General features: G+C 44.7%; 1 long non-coding RNA gene across 2 annotated transcripts; it reads right to left on the reverse strand.

Moving 5' to 3' along the window:
- Positions 1 to 8594: 8594 nt before the first annotated feature.
- On the reverse strand, positions 8595 to 16649 carry LOC308582790. 2 transcript variants are annotated; one of them, XR_014005848.1, is made up of 3 exons: positions 15053 to 16649; positions 13366 to 13448; positions 8595 to 9199 (listed from the first exon to the last, which is right to left on the reverse strand). It is a non-coding gene; the product is annotated as an uncharacterized lncRNA (long non-coding RNA). The 2 variants fall into 2 exon arrangements; XR_014005849.1 differs by having other exon boundaries at positions 12669 to 13448.

Consider the following 16649-nt stretch of genomic DNA (forward strand, 5'->3'; position numbering starts at 1 on the left):
AGCAACTCTCTTCTGCCATGCAGCTGACCTTCGGCAAGAAGCCAGTTCTCCAGGGCCCCATATATAAGGGAAATCATAGCATTGCTTGCAAACAGTTGAAGCTTTACAGCAAAATATTCTATTTGGATGCCTACTTTACAAACCATCTGTTCTGTGGTGTAATATTTTGCATGCACATTCTTGCTTTAGTTCCTACAAACATTTTATATATGTGTGTGTGTGTGTGTGTGTGTGTGTGTGTGTGTGTGTGTGTGTGTGTGTCATTATAGATAGGGTTAAACCGGTAACCAGACAGATGGGAGGTTACTGGCACATTTTATTTTTCATACTTTGCCAATCAGCTTTTATGAATTATTAGAAGACAAAACAAACAAAAATGAAGAAACACAACCAACCTTAGGCAATTGGCTCTTGTGCATGTGTGCTTAGCCATGATACACCATTCCATTCCATTCCCTCTCCCACTCAGTCCCCCCCCTCCCCGTTTGTATTCTATGGTAAGTGAGCAACCCCATTCTTATTTACATTGTTTTTGTCCTCCACTGTTGTAAACAAAATCTGCCCTTCTTCCCTTATGGGGTATCCCAGAGCCCGTATAGTGTCCTTAAGTGGGTTCCCTATCGGTAGGAGAAAATAACAGAGGCCAATCAGAGAATATTGAGAAGCAAAGCAGCTAGTAAGCCTGATCTTCATTAAAGCTGTTGCAACAGGGTGCTCCCCTCACACGCAGGAGGATGGAGGAGGGCCCTAAACAAAGAATTCCCTGCCCTGGAGCTCAAGGTCACCCCTCCATACATTACAGAAGGGGTGTAACCCAAGACCACCCCCCACAAACATCATGCCTACATCACAGAAAAGGCGGTCTACAACAGAAATTTGAATGTTGTTGTTTTTCCTGTCTGCCAGGTTATCTCATAATGCCTTATCTGATTGCCTTTTCTGGTAGTCTGGCCATTCCTTTGAGATGGTGTTTTCCCAATTCCTGAGACAATGGGAAGCTTCCCTCACCCCCTCCCTCCTTGCAGAGAAAACATTTGGTCAGTTTGGGAGTCAAAATGGTTTCAGGACAGTCTTCCTGTGCTGTTCCAGACATGTGGTCCACATATCTATGTACATGCTTGGTTGGTAAATTTATGAACATTTATAATATATATAAGACCTTAATTTTTTTATTACACCACCACACAACTAGGGTTTCCCCCTAATATTTTTTGTACTTTTGCAAACCTTGAGGTTTCTCTGAGCCTGCTGATACTTCTTTCATGTGTTGATGTGGTCGTTTTGACTACATAAGCAAGAACACACACAGGGGCACGGCTGGGGGGGCACAGCCCCAGGTGCATTTTTTTAGAGGAGGCATGACCAGGCGCCCCCATGACAAGCTCCCTCATTGGAGCCTGGCTCCGGCACGCTGAGGCAGCTTTCTCACACTCAGCCTTAGCAGCTCTTCTCCTGGGATAAGCGTGACCCGGGGGTGAAGGGCGGGAGAGGCAGAGGCAGCATTGCCACCCCTTTTCTGCCCTGGGCTTCGCATGCGAGGGAGCTGCCAGAAAGAAACAAGGAAATATAACCTTTTGGGTCTTTTTTGTGGTGCAAAAAGCCTACTTTTTATGTACTAGAAATAACACAACTGGACTTAACAGCATACCAGCCTTTTCAGAGAAGCCATTGGATGAGAAGAGGACCTTAAATATAGGCAACCCTTAGATCAGCAGCTTGGTCCATAGCACAAGTCAGCATGGGCAAACCCTGCGGAATTAACACACAAATAGATGCCCCAGGGCAAAGAGAAGAAGAGCTCATCAAGGGAACTGTGTTTTGGGGAGCAGGGAGCTTGTTTTTGGAATTGAGCACTTTTACTGAGGCAGTTTGGAGGTGTCGGGGATGACCAGAAATAAGTGATGTCAGGGTACCCATTGGCCAGTTGGCTTCCTTAGTGCTCTGCTTGTTCCCATCATCTGGGAGGGAGGGAATCATATGTCATGATCATGAGTGGAAACTTATCCTGTCTCCTGCTTTCATAGCATGTGAATATGTATATGCATATACATGTGCTTATCAAAAGCACCATCTGAAGAAAGACACAACTGGGTATGATGGTGGTAGCAGACCCATTTGGGGGACTATGTCTGTCCTGATGACACATCAAGAGGGATGAGGAGGGACCTCATTTAAAGCAAAAGGACTGCACAGATAAAGAGAACTGAGCCTGCACTTTCCCACCACCTCACCTTCTGAGTCCATTTCTCCAAGCCTAGGTCACTTCTGGTATCAGAGCTCAACTTCAGGGGAAAAATATGTCCGTCTGCAGTGCTATTTTCCTAGAAAAAGAGGTGCCAGAACTCACCATGAACACCAGCGAGTTCTGGCTGAAAAAAAGCCCTGTCTGCCTGGAGACAGACTATGGGAAGGTAAAATACAGATATGCAGTCACATGCAAACACAAGCAAAATCCGTATCCCTGTCAGTGAAGTGAGGCCTGTCAGAGTGAGCTTAGCCATGCCATCTGTTTGCTTGTCAACCATCTGCTTTACTCCCAGGGGATGTCATGTATATTGGCCTTACCTAAACCCCACTGAAGTTACTGGAAGAGTTCTGGGAGCCTTCACTAGATTAGAAACAGACTCTTTATAAGCGGTGTAATAAAAATAATTAGGCATATTAAGACAGCTCAGCTAGCTTAGGCCTAAGAGTGTCAATAAATAGACGTCGTTTTCTGAGAAACTGGAAATTCCATGTTAGGCTCGATGCCAAATGTTGTGACAGGAAGATCTGCCGGTAAAGTATAATGTTCTTCCCTGCGCTTTCGCATGCCAAGCACGCGCATATAGAGTTCTCCCACAAACCTACTTAACTTCCATTAGCTGCCCTAAGGAATTACTCATCAATAGTTAAAAGGATTGAGCTCACAGAAACAATGGCTGCTGGTGACTCACCTGTTGAGTCAGAAGGAGCGGTGCAAACTATGTAATGTATCAGACTCTTGGGAATAACGTCGGCTTGATTTATTGCCGAGGATTAAATGAACAAACTGCTAGCCAATAGGACATCCTCCTTTCGCAGACAGCAACTCTGAAACAGCTGCACCAAAGCAAAAGAAGAATAAGAAATATTAAGTTCCCATCTCTTTCTTAAGTGATGCCTTTTATTTGATTTACATCCCCCCAGTCCCCTTTAAAAAAGCAGAAATGTTCTAGCTAGTAAGCATAGCTCTTATTTCCACTGCACTGACATGTACCGGAACAACACATAAATCAGTGTGCATGAATGTGGGAGCAGAAATGTATGCTTATTGTAAAGCCTAGCTGAAATTGCAGAATTTCTGCTGAATACTCTCCAACACATTCATTCATTCATTCATTCATTCATTCATTCATCTAAGTTGATAGGGACCACTGTTCTGCTGACAGAGTTCCAATTCTTAGAATGGTTTAGTAATCAATCCCTTTCCCCAGGAAACTTCATTGGAGAAGGTATCTGCCCTACCGGCGTGGGAGCAGTGGTCTTTATATTGTGTTCTTGGGTGACTGAAAACTTATCACAGGATCTTCACTATGAAGATCAGTAAATGGCTAATAGGCTTCCCTAAAAGGCAGCTTGCTTAGCACCCTACACCTTTGTGTGTAATGCTTTGCCTAGGGATGTGTTTGGCATGTGCTCGGTTCACATGAGGCAGTGGTCAGCCCCAGAAGGCCTGGTTGGTGTCCTGTATTATGAGATCATGTACACACTACCTATAAAGCACATTTGAAGCACATTCAAATGTGCACTGCAGTTTAGCCTTCCCAGAGTTACAATTCCCAGCAACTCTCTGTCTCTGTCTATATACACAATATGTATTGCTGGATTCAGTTAATGAGCTCCATCAGTCTGGGCAAAGATGCTTGCTTGCGCAATGGGGCTTTCCCCTCTTCTTCTCACCCATGCCCCCCAGGAGTCAGGGGAACCTCACAGATGTAACAAATTAAGAACTGATATTTTTCTACCCTTTCAATCGATTCAAAATCAGCTGCCCGGGGAAGCTGTGTCATTCTGCCTAATGGTAGGGCTGCCCCCTCTGAGGTAGACATTTGGGAATTTGTCAGTGCAGTGAATTGGTAAATGAGAAAGGGTGTTCATTGGAGCCAAACCAAAAACCAGACAACCGAAATGTTCAGCTTGGATCCACAAAGCTCAAGTTTAAGTCCACCCACATTCAGCTTGGTTCAGCTTCATGGAGAAATTGAGGAATACCACCACCACCACCAATACTTTCCTTGCATTATGTTTGCCTGTGCAACTTCAGAAAGTAACGCTGGAAGTGTTGCTGAGGCAAACCAGTGCGCTGGAAGCAATTCAAGACCAGGCCTCCTTTTTGTTATCACAGGAGATGTTTATATTACTGAAGCAAATGTGAGACAAAGGAAAAAGACTTATAAGGTGCAGAATCACAACCAACATATTCCATCTAATTTCCATCGATCCTTAACTCATGAATTGGACTGAATTGGTAGCCATTCCAACAAGTGGGACCCGCAACGAAATGTTGCAGGGGGGGGGGAGTGTTGCTGATGAGGATTCCCAACAATCTATTCCACCCCCCTTGTTCCCATGATCTCCCCCCGAAAAGTCAGTCAGTATTCTATGGCCACTGAGTATGCTTGTTCCTGATTGGTCTGTTGTTATTTTTGGGGTACAAACTCCATCCCCATTTAGGGCTTTTGTTTGTCTGCCGCAAATGCTCTTGTGTGGGGGTGGTGTCATTTGTTTACATAAATGAAAGCACTCAAAAGCCTGAGCATCAGAAATAGAAGAAATTATTATCATTGGTTCTCATTTCCTGTGTGACTTCCTTGAGACATTCAGGGAGGAGTGAGGGGGAGACTTTGCATAACACTCTGTCCTCGTTTATTTGGCACTGACTGAAATAAAAAGAAATTGTACGTATTTCTATTCCACCTTTCGGGGCAATCGTTCACAATGTGGCTTCCAATAAAATGTTAAAAGCAACACAATGATGAAGTAAAGAATATGCTCTATAACACCATGGGGGGTATGCAATAAAATCAATAAAAAGCTTAATGGAATACAAGCAAAAGTACTACTCACATATTCATGCTGAGATCAATTAGACAAGAAGCATGGAATAATCTCAGATGTATTTGGGGGGAGGGAAGGAAAAGTAATGTGGAATTGATATGATCTGGGAAGAGGCATTTCTCCAGAATTGCCTCTAAATGTACATGGTGTGTGTGTGCTGTGTGAGTGCATTAACATCAATATGCATGCAAGTATGCTGGGAAAAAGAAGAGAAGATGCACAAGAGAATGTACTTTACGAACTCCCCTTCCAGCTTTCCTTTGGGCAGCGGAGCCTCTGAATGACGCACGCAGAGACAGTGTTCACTCAGCAGAGCAAGACAGCATAACAGATGGGCTTGGCACAATACCTATTTTCTTTTCATTTTTCTTTTTAAAGGATGCCCTATTTAGCTGGGTTTCATTATCTGAGTGGTTTTATCTTCTCCTTTTAACACTTCGTTGATTTTTTACATGGCAACGAAATAATAACAAAACAAAGGGCATTAGAATTGGTTCCAGGCAGGGATATAAATGGAATGACTAGAAGTCACATAAAGGAAGAGGATGAAAATGCAGCAGAGGCAGCCTTTATGTGATGGCCATTTTGCTGCCTACCTAAGATACATTTCTTCCATTACATGATGTAGAATAACCATGAATTATTAAATGGCTCGTTCACAACTGGAGGAAACGTTGTTTTCCTGACCCATACTTAGCAGAACAAAGTAAATGCATGTAACAGTTTTAGGGGGCGCTGTTGGGGGGTTACTATCATCAGAGTCTTGGAAGGGGAAGGACAAGATGGCGCCCTCCCCCCCCCCATGTGATGACCACACTGGCAGCTGAACCCTAGGGAATGTACACACTGCATGACCATGTGCTTTCAGTGTTGGATGCAGGCACCTTCTAGGCGCTGCTGTACATACAACTGCATCCCCATGTTGTCTCTGTCCTCCACTATTTGTCAGTCTAAAGCATATTTTGTTGAAATGGTTATAATCAATGTTGTTGTTGTTGGGAATGCACCTAATGTATGGTACTTGCTGCATACATGTGCACACAGTGAGTGCCTTCTCCTAAGGAAGCAGACATCATAGAGATGTGCCACTCCCCTTCACCATCTTCAGCTTGACTGTGAATGAAATGGGCAAAAACAGGAAGCAGTACAGTAACTTAGCAGTCTCTGTATACCAACATAAATATCTGCTGTTTATCAGTATATCAAGACACCATTTTCCGGCCAGTCTGTTTTAAAAAACTGCCCCAAAACTTTTTTTTTAAAAAAGGTGTCAGGAGCTGGAGTGGGCATAGGTCAAAAAATAAATCGTGTCCTGCCTAAAAGAGGGCACGTGTTGCGGTGAGACCTGGAGACCGAACTCCTGTGTTGTTGGTGGGTAAGATTGGACAGCCACAACACCCGATTTGGTAGGTCCCTCAGTGCTGGGTTCAATCTGGCCAAAGGGGCGCAGTCCAAATGGATCATTCCAAATCTGTTACCTCCGAGGATGTGGACAGGCTGCTTGGACGAGTGAAACCAACCACCTGTCTCCTGGATCCTTGCCCATCCTGGCTTATAAAAGCTAGCCGGGAAGGACTGGGCGATGGGCTTCATGGGGTGGTGAATGCTTCCCTCCGTGAGGGAGCCTTCCCAGACCCGCTGAAAGAGGCGGTTATTAAACCGCTTCTTAAAAAAACATCTTTAGATGCGGCCACGATGGCCAACTATTGCCCAGTCTCAAATCTTCCATTCCTGGGCAAGGTGATTGAGTGAGTGGTTGCTGAACAACTCCAGGCACGCCTGGAAGAAGCGGACCATTTGGATCCCTTCCAGTCGGGATTCAGGCCTCATCATGGGACTGAAACTGCCTTGGTCGCACTGGTTGATGATCTCCGGTGGGCTAGGGACAAAGGTGAGAGCTGTTTCCTAGTTCTGCTGGATCTCTCAGCGGCGTTTGATACCATCGACCATTGCATCCTTCTGGACCGTCTTGAGGGGCTGGGAGCTGGGGGCACTGTTATACAGTGGTTCTGCTCCTTCCTCCTGGGCCGTGTTCAGAAAGTGGTGGTGGGGGATGAGTGTTCAGACCCCAGGGCTCTCACTTGTGGGGTGCCTCAGGGTTTTGTCTTCTCCCCCATGTTTTTCAACATTTACATGCAGCCGCTGGGAGAGATCATCAGGAGGTTTGGGCTGGGTGTTCATCAGTATGCGGATGATACCCAGCTCTACCTCTCTTTTAAATCAGAACCAGTGAAGGCAGTGACAGTCCTGCGTGAGTGTCTGGAGGCGGTTGGAGGATGGATGGCGGCTAACAGATTAGGGTTGAATCCTGACAAGACAGAAATACTGTTTTTGGGGGACAGGAGGCGGGCAGGTGTGGAGGATTCCCTGGTCCTGAATGGGGTAACTGTGCCCCTGAAGGACCAGGTGCGCAGCCTGGGAGTCATTTTGGACTCACAGCTGTCCATGGAGGCACAGGTCAAATCTGTGTCCAGGGCAGCTGTTTACCAGCTCCATCTGGTACATAGGCTGAGACCCTATCTGCCTGCGGACTGTCTCGCCAGAGTGGTGCATGCTCTGGTTATCTCCCGCTTGGACTACTGCAATGCACTCTACGTGGGGCTACCTTTGAAGGTGACTCGGAAACTACAACTAATCCAGAATGCGGCAGCTAGACTGGTGACTGGGGGCGGCCGCCGGGACCATATAACACCGGTCTTGAAAGACCTACATTGGCTCCCAGTACGTTTCCGAGCACAATTCAAAGTGTTGGTGCTGACCTTTAAAGCCCTAAATGGCCTCGGTCCAGTATACCTGAAGGAGCGTCTCCACCCCCATCATTCTGCCCGGACGCTGAGGTCCAGCGCCGAGGGCCTTCTGGCGGTTCCCTCGTTGCGAGAAGCAAAGCTACAGGGAACCAGGCAGAGGGCCTTCTCGGTAGTGGCGCCCGCCCTGTGGAACGCCCTTCCAGCAGATGTCAAAGCGATAAACAACTACCTGACATTCAGAAGACATCTTAAGGCAGCCCTGTTCAGGGAAGTTTTTAACGTGTGATATTTTACTGTATTTTGGTTTCTATGGAAGCCACCCAGAGTGGCTGGGGAGGCCCAGCCAGATGGGCGGGGTATAAATAATAATTATTATTATTATTATTATTATTATTATTATTATTATTATTATTATTATTATTATCAAGGGACCTATATATACCCATACACGTGACCCAGAGCTTCCTCTTTTGGCTCATGCATTCGGAACAGCCAAACAACGTGTCCTCTGTGCAACCGAGAGAGAGAGACTTACCCTCGATGGATCGTCTTGGTGATATCTTTCCGTTATCTTTCTTTCTTTATCTTTTTATTATTTATTTCATTCTTTATCCCCCCCCTTTTAAGTTAGCCCCTTCCCCTTCCCTTTTCCTAGCGGGGCTTGCCCCGTGGGGCTTTAGCCCCTGAGCGCTCCCAGTTGCGGAGCCTGCCGCTGCCCTCCTTTTTGCAGCGGCTTCTGTCTCCTTTAATTCGGCTGTGGCTGCAGCTTCGGGGACCCCCTTTAGCTTAACGCGACCTTGGGCAATTCGCGATTGTCGCTGTCGGGGCTCTTTCGCCTAGCTTATTACGTTGCTTTGCCTTACAAGAGTTCCCTCTCGGTTAAAACGGTGATTTCTGTGTGCCTGTTTTGCGTAGAGGGTGGTTGGGAATTTTCAGAGGGTGTAAATCTCCCCTCCCCTCTAAGTCTGGCTGCCATTTTGGGTTCCCTTCTGCAGGGAGAAGTTTGGCCCCCTATTAGTTTTGGCAGGAGCGCCATCTTGTTTTGGCAGGAGCGCCATTTTTGTTGGCGGGAGTGCCATTAGTATTGTGTGATTCTGGATTTTCTCTGCCACAGCCTCTCCCCACTCCCAAAGCCCTGTTACCTCTTCAGTTTCTGACAGCTCTTTCTCCCAGGATCCTTCCTCTTCTCCCTCTGACCACCCATTGCTGTCCCATAACCAGTCCCCTGGCTCTGAGCTTTCTTCCCCTGGGGGTTCTCTTGGGGGTTCCCCAGTGGGTGCTCTGAGCTTTCTTCCCCTGGGGGTTCCCTTGGGGGTTCCCCAGTGGGTGCTTCTCACCACTCTTCTGCATCCAGCCAGTCCAAGACATCAGGTCTGTGGATCAAAAAGGGGGTGGGGAATAGACAACACTGCTGCACTGTTTGAAAACATGCCCATGTGTGTACAGACAACATTGATAGTAGCTACCACTTTATATGCCATTTTCACACAAAGGTTTGCACAGTTACAAAAAGCTATGTAAAGCCAAAGATGAGGAAGAACAGAGCTCATACTTAATGGACATACTTAAGGAAGGAAGGATTCTCTTGCTATAGCTCAGGGCCAGCAATACCTGCAAGGGTTTCATTTTTTTCTTAGACTGCTGAACAGCAAGTGTTTTTCTGTGGGAAAAGATGGTAGAAGCACATGAATTCTTAAGCATAAAGTGCTCACATATCTGAGATACATACATACCGAGACACGGCAGGTGCCCGCTAATTGTACTTTCTGAAAACAACTGAAGCTCTTCCAGCTGAATGAAAAGGTCTCTGCCATAAATGCTCATTTTCTATTGTTTTTAAATATATCTCCAGTTATTTTGGTATTGTTTTTAAATCTATTTTTAGATGTTTTTATTATATTCTTTTATTATACGGCAATTCGCGCGCGCGCACACACACATTTTTCCTTTCACAGTACATTCCTGATATATTTTTTGCAACCACGAGCGTGGAGCCTTTCCACATGATTGGAACCACTGAGATAAATGGATTTAAAATGTTATGGCCTCCTCATATGCACATGTGGTAGCTGTTGTGTTTGGAGAAGAACAGCCCTATTTAGTCAATCAAAACAGGACATAATCTTCCCACAGAGCAAGGGGTTGGGATCATGTCTTATGACCCTGCCACCAACTTCATGCATCCACCTGGCTCTTCAGCACAGAGCACTGACTCTCTGGAGATTATTGCAGAAGTAGGTGAAATTGCAATAAAAATGTAAAACACTGTGCCTCAAAATGCCATATTGTAGAGGGAAATTGAATTTGTGGAACCAGAGAGCCCTCTAATGGTCGAAGACATAGAGGGCTGCCCAGGAATTCAGTACTGTAAATTGATGGTGTTAAGTACTGTATGTTAGGAATGAGGTTTTCTACAGGCCAGAGGACAGAGTATCTAGAAGATGAATTAGACAAGAATGAAACGAGATGCATCCAAGCAAGAAAGAAGGATGTCGTATGGTATTTTTTTAAAAAAGACATTAATATTGACAGGTACAGTGGTACCTCAGGTTAAGTACATAATTCGTTCCAGTGGTCCGTACTTAACCTGAAACTGTTCTTAACCTGAAGCACCACTTTAGCTAATGGGGCCTCCTGCTGCCGCCGTGTCACCGGAGCACAATTTCTGTTCTCATCCTGAAGCAAAGTTCTTAACCTGAAGCACTATTTCTGGGTTAGAGGAGGCTGTGACCTGAAGCGTATGTAACCTGAAGCGTATGTAACCTGAGGTACCACTGTATTAGGACAAAAGTAAGAGAGGCTAACTAAAAAAAGGAAGTACAGCTGTGTAGTATGGGAGACCAGCAATCCTTTTGCCCCAAGGAAGCAACTAGGACAGCAAGAGGTTTTTAAGATGTGGGGGGTCAGCAACAAGGGTTTTACATAACACCGTGTAATAACATTCTCTGAAAGGAAGCTGGGATAGCTCACTTGGTAAAGTATGAAACTCTTAATCTCAGGGTTGTGGGTTTCAACCCCATGTTGGGCGTAGGTTTCCTGCTTTGCAGGGGGCTGGACTAGATGACCCTCGTAGTCCCTTCCAACTCTACAATTCTATGTTTCTGTGAAGGATGTTTCCATCATATCATAATCCCTGTTATGCCTATTACAATGACACCACTCCACAGCTCCTTGATCAAAGGAAGAGGATATTCAGTGGATATTGTGGTTTTATTGAGGGCCCTCTAATAATTACAGATGCAAAGCTCTCTAGCTTTCTTCTCAACTGAAAATATGGGGTGGGGGAGAGATGAAATAACCTTCCCTTTAGGTTGATGTCTGTAAAATATTTCAAGGTGCAGGCACCAGCTGGATAGCGCAATTGTAGGGCTGGCTGGGGGTGGGGAAGCTGGTTGGCTTCCTTCTTTTCAAACATGTGTCATTAGGCTTGATATTTCTTGGGGAGGACCCTGGAGTTAAAAGCAGGTTGGGAGTGTGGCCTGAGAGCCTCAGTTGAGGATACAGCAACTGCATATACCGTATATATATAGAGGGGGGGGGGAGAGAATTGAGAAGGATTTTCAGGATGTGTCCTTGAGGCAACCCTTAAGCTCCTTTATCGTGTGGATTTGGTGGGGATGGGGGAGGCATTGCTTTAGTGTCCCTCAGAATTTAGTGGAGAGACATGGCAGGACCCCACCTGATTACAGAGTCCCCTTCCAGCTGCACAAATATAAGATGGGGGACGCCTGGCTTGCCTGTAGCACATGTGAAAAGGATCTAGGGGTCTTAGTAGACCACAAGTTTAACTTGAGTCAACTGTGTGATGCTGCAGCAGCAAAGAAAGCTAATGCTATTTTAGGCAGCACCAACAGAAATATAGTGTCCCAGGCAAAGGAACTACAGTGGTACCTCTGGTTGCGGACAGGATCCGTTCCGGAGCTCCGGCTGGATCCCGAGGTTTCCGCAACTGGAGGGACCACTTCTGTGCATGCACACGGCGTGGTAGAGCACTTCTGCGCATGCACGCACAATGAAACCCGGAAAAATACTCTGGGCTTGCTGCATATGTATCCCGAAGGATATGTAACTGGAGGTGAACATAAGTAGAAGTACCACTGTAGTAGGACCATTCTATTGTACCTTGGTCAGACCACACCTGGAGTACTGTGTTCATTTCTGGGCACCACAATTTAAGAAAGCTATTGACAATCTGAAACATGATCAAGGGTCTAGAAACCAGGTGGCAGCTCCCAGAGGTTCAGATAGATGTTAAATAGCACAGCAGACAAAATGGAACCCTGTGGGGCTCCACAGGTCAACTCCCATGGTGGTACCTCATAACTAATTTCCTGGAAATGGTCCTGGGGGTAGGAGCAGAACCAGTGAAAAACAGCATCCCCAACCTTAAGATGATGTCGTTCTTTAGGTACTGCAGCAGTTCTTTATTCACAATAATTAAAAAAAGACAGATTTGAAGGGAAAGCAGAGGCCTGAGGAGGGCTCTCTTTACAAACTTTTTGGGGAAATAGCAATGTAGGAGAAAACGGGAACGCTTGTTCTGGACTGGACTGAGGGGACTGGGAAAGGATGAGTTGCTGCTGTTGTCTATATTAACAGCATTTCCTGGCACTGATTGTCCCTTATCAAAGTAATAACAGTGTAATAATAATTAATAATAATTAATAATAATTAATAATAAAGTAATAATTCTTTAGTCCCAAGGCCAGATGCATGCACTAGTCAGCCAGATTATCTCCTCAGAAATGACAGCGATCGGTTTTGTAACAATAAAGGAAGCATTATTCATCACCCAGAGATAAAGACATACAAGGCTACATCTGCAACCATTATCACACTCACTCTCACTCTTCAGAACACCCATTCCTGTGTCTTCAGAATACAGCCTCCCTCTAGTGGTTGTTCCTTCTTGTTACAATAATTCCTGCTGCCACCATTCTGACTGTTCGATCCGTGATTCCAGCTGGCTTCAGATAGATGTTAAATAAACTGGTGGCTTAGCTGGCTTTGTGATTCTGGCAGCTTCCTTTCCAGGCAAGAGAGCAGGGAGGGTAATGTAATTGTAGCCCGAGTTTTCTTGAGATGATTTTTGGTGGCTTGCATGGTACTGTTAGATGGCAGGGGCTTCTAAGCACATGCAATACTGGCCCACCTTAGATGAAGAGATCATTCCCATGGACTGTACAGTGGTACCTCAGGTTACATACGCTTCAGGTTACATACACTTCAGGTTACACACTCCGCTAACCCAGAAATAGTGCTTCAGGTTAAGAACTTTGCTTCAGGATAAGAACAGAAATCTGGCTCTGGCGGCACGGCAGCAGCAGGAGGCCCCATTAGCTAAAGTGGTGCTTCAGGTTAAGAACAGTTTCAGGTTAAGAATGGACCTCCGGAACGAATTAAGTACTTAACCCGAGGTACCACTGTACTTCTTAACCTGCAGGAACCACCCTTCGCTGTGGCCTTTGCCCCCAGGGGCATGGCACTCCATCCTTTTACCACCAGACCCTGTCCCTAGACCCAGTTTATTGACACCTACCAGATCCCAGGCCTTTTTCTCACCACTCTCCATGCTGGGGGTCCATGAAGTTCCAGAATGTTTCCTTTCAAGAGCTGTCAACTCTATTCATGTATAAAGCAAGGGGTAAGGTTTTAGCATTGAAAGGGCCATGTCTGTGTTTCAGGGCTTCAAGCACTTTTATCTCAGCACATATCAGATTTTATATTGAAGAAGTGCTTGCAGCTTCAGAGCATGGGGAAGTTGGCAGGGAGGGTGGTGGCAATCAGATCCCCTCACTTATGCAACCCTTTTGCTGCAAAACATAGACATAAAAAATAAACATAGTTCTCTTTCATACCCTGGCTAAATTGGCATATACTCAACATTCAAAATGTTTTTGACTTTTGTCCAATTTATATTCAAAGCTAGCAGACAGGTTGCCTTCCGACATGAAGAATGGCAAAGAGGTAACTGTGACATGGCTAATCAAAAAATGATAATCGTTATAGCATCCATAATACTAATTGCTCTTGAACTTCTATAGTTTTTGAAGACATTTGGACTCTGGTGTGTTACCATAACTTAGGATACTTCATGTTTTCTGATAGAGAGTTCTTCCTTCCAACAGTGACTTGTTTGCTTTTGTTTATTCATATGCAAAATAGTTTACAGTACAGTTAAGTGAATTGGCTCATTTCCCTCAAGATACTTCAGTTTTATTGTTTTATTCTTTTACTTTTTATTTATATATTGCTTTTCCATATAACATTTAACATGGCTTCCAAAAGATATTGTTACTGATGTTTTAAAGCATCTAAGTCTGTTTAACATGGATTCATTACTTTAGTAGGCCTGGTGGAACGCTCTCTCACAAGAGACTAGGGCCCTGCGGGATTTGACATCTTTCCGCAGGGCCTGCAAGACGGAGCTGTTCCGCCTGGCCTTTGGTCAGGGTTCAGTCTGATTCTTTTCTTTTTGTACAAGAACAAGCATTAAAGTGGCCTCGTAGCCCGCTCACAGGTCCTTTATAAGATCAGTGGTAACAGTTGGCCCTGGAGAATATTAACCACTCTCAATTTTACCCGTGGACTGCCATCTGTCCAGATTTTAATTTGCTCTGAACTAATTTTAAGATGTATTTTAACTAATTGATTGCCTGTTTTTATGTTCTTTGTATACTGTCTTAATTTCATGATGTTAGCCACCCTGAGCCCTGCTCCAGCCAGGGAGGGCAGGGTACAAATAAAAAATTATTATTTATTATTTGTTAAATGTCAAACATGTGATTGTTTAATTATTTCAATGGCTGACTACCCTGAAAAGCATGAGGGCTTGAGGAAGTGTCACTATTGTCTTTCTCCTTTTGCTTTGGAAATTTTCAGTTGTCACATTGTGAATCATTGGGGGGCTAATTTGCTACCTTTTATTCCTTCCTTCCTTCCTTTCCTCCTTCCCACCCCTTTCACTCTTATCCAAGAGAGCTACAGCCTTTGAAGTACTGTGTTTGATCCTTCTATTAGTTTACAGGGGAATTCAAGTAACTTTGATGTTGGCTTTCTTACAGAAGGGTGTGAGGAATTGTAGAATAACAACCATCCTCCCCACCCCCTGCAAAAAAACAAAACAAAAAACACCTGGCAAATAATTTTCAGGTAACAGTAAATGTCATAGGTCAAATAGAGAACATGGCTGCAGAAATGAACCAGAACAGAATATACACACTTACTTTTTCATCTTCAGAATTTCTCAGTCCTGAGGCCCTGGGCACATAACTTCAGATAACAAAACAACTGAAATCTGAGAAGCCTAGTTCACCAATCATGCTAAAATCGATCCCATTTAAGAAACAGAATTAGAAACACCATGCTGAAATGTCTGGTCACCAAGTTTTGTAGTTTAGGCAGATATTTTATTCTCCGGACAGTGATCTGAGGGCCAGAGTTTATCTTGTCACACACAGTCATGACTAGCCAGGCCCCATCGTAAAACTGGTGACATCTAGCAGTATTGGAGACATCTTCCATTATTATGTGCCTCATGCTCAGTCATCATATTACTTACATGTTGCCTGCAGAATCCAAAACAGATAGCATTAAAGTGCAAAATATTTCTAGATCTTACCATTGGAAAATAGCTCCCCCACCTTTACCAATGAAATTGTGGGCAACCTTTTAACTATAAACTCTGGTGGTGTCATAAGGGGCCAGGTCCAAGTTGCATTGGGAACTGGCTCTTCTTACCTGAGAGCTGCCAGGTTGCTACCCCGGCTTTAAGCCACAATATTACCGCATTTTTTGCTCTATAAGACTCACTTTTTCCCTCCTAAAAAGTAAGGGGAAATGTGTGTGCGTCTTATGGGGCGAATGCAGGCTGCGCAGCTATCCCAGAATCCAGAACAGCAAGAGGGGATCGCTGCTTTCACTGCACAGTGATCCCTCTTGCTATTCTGGCTTCTGGGATTCAGAATATTTTTTTTCTTGTTTTCCTCCTCCAAAAACTAGGTGCATCTTATGGTCTGGTGCGTCTTATAGAGCGAAAAATACGGTAACTAAATTAAAAGTGTGGGTGATAAAGTCAAGCAGCCTTCACTGGCCTGGACCCCTCCAGACATTTTTGATTAAAACTCCTATCAGTCCCAACCAATATGGCCAGGCGTATGATTCCAGGGGGCAGAAGAGGAGCTTTTGATCCCTAACCCCAGCACAACATATGCATTCCTACTTTCAGTACTGTTTGTGCCTACAAAGTTTATGGGGCAGACATACTGCTTTGTTTCCAATCATTGCCTGTCCTGCCTTCCTACTGAAATCCAGTATCTACTCTCCAGATAGCCATAATGTGGCAACATTGGGGAGGCATCACAGAATCAATGAATGGGTGAATGTTCCAGTATAAACACACCACTAATACAGTATCATTGCATCAATGGCATGCTGCAGAATGCACCCACTGGGGGAGAAAACCAGCCTTGAGGGGCCCTTGAGGGAGAGTGAGCAGAAAAGTAGAAGTGCGGTAGATATTTAATTGGCTTTAATGGGTTACAGCTTACCTATTTTAAATCTATTTCTAATGCATTGCTACCAGCCTCTAGCATTCAAGTTGGAAAGGACTCAGACGGAAAATTGTAACACAAAGCAATAAAGCAAATTCTGGCTGAATTTTTGCTTAAATTGTACTTAAATGATTTTTCTATTTCATATGAATATCAGCTTGCAGAAACTAAATGATCTGAATATCAAAGTTCACCCCAAAACCTTTTGGCCTTGCACTGGAGTCATAGACATAAGAGTGTTCAAGTTAAAGTACAAGCCTGCATGTCTACT

This window comes from Podarcis bocagei (assembly GCF_964188305.1).
Source record: "Podarcis bocagei genome assembly, chromosome: 3".
NCBI lineage: Eukaryota > Metazoa > Chordata > Lepidosauria > Squamata > Lacertidae > Podarcis > Podarcis bocagei.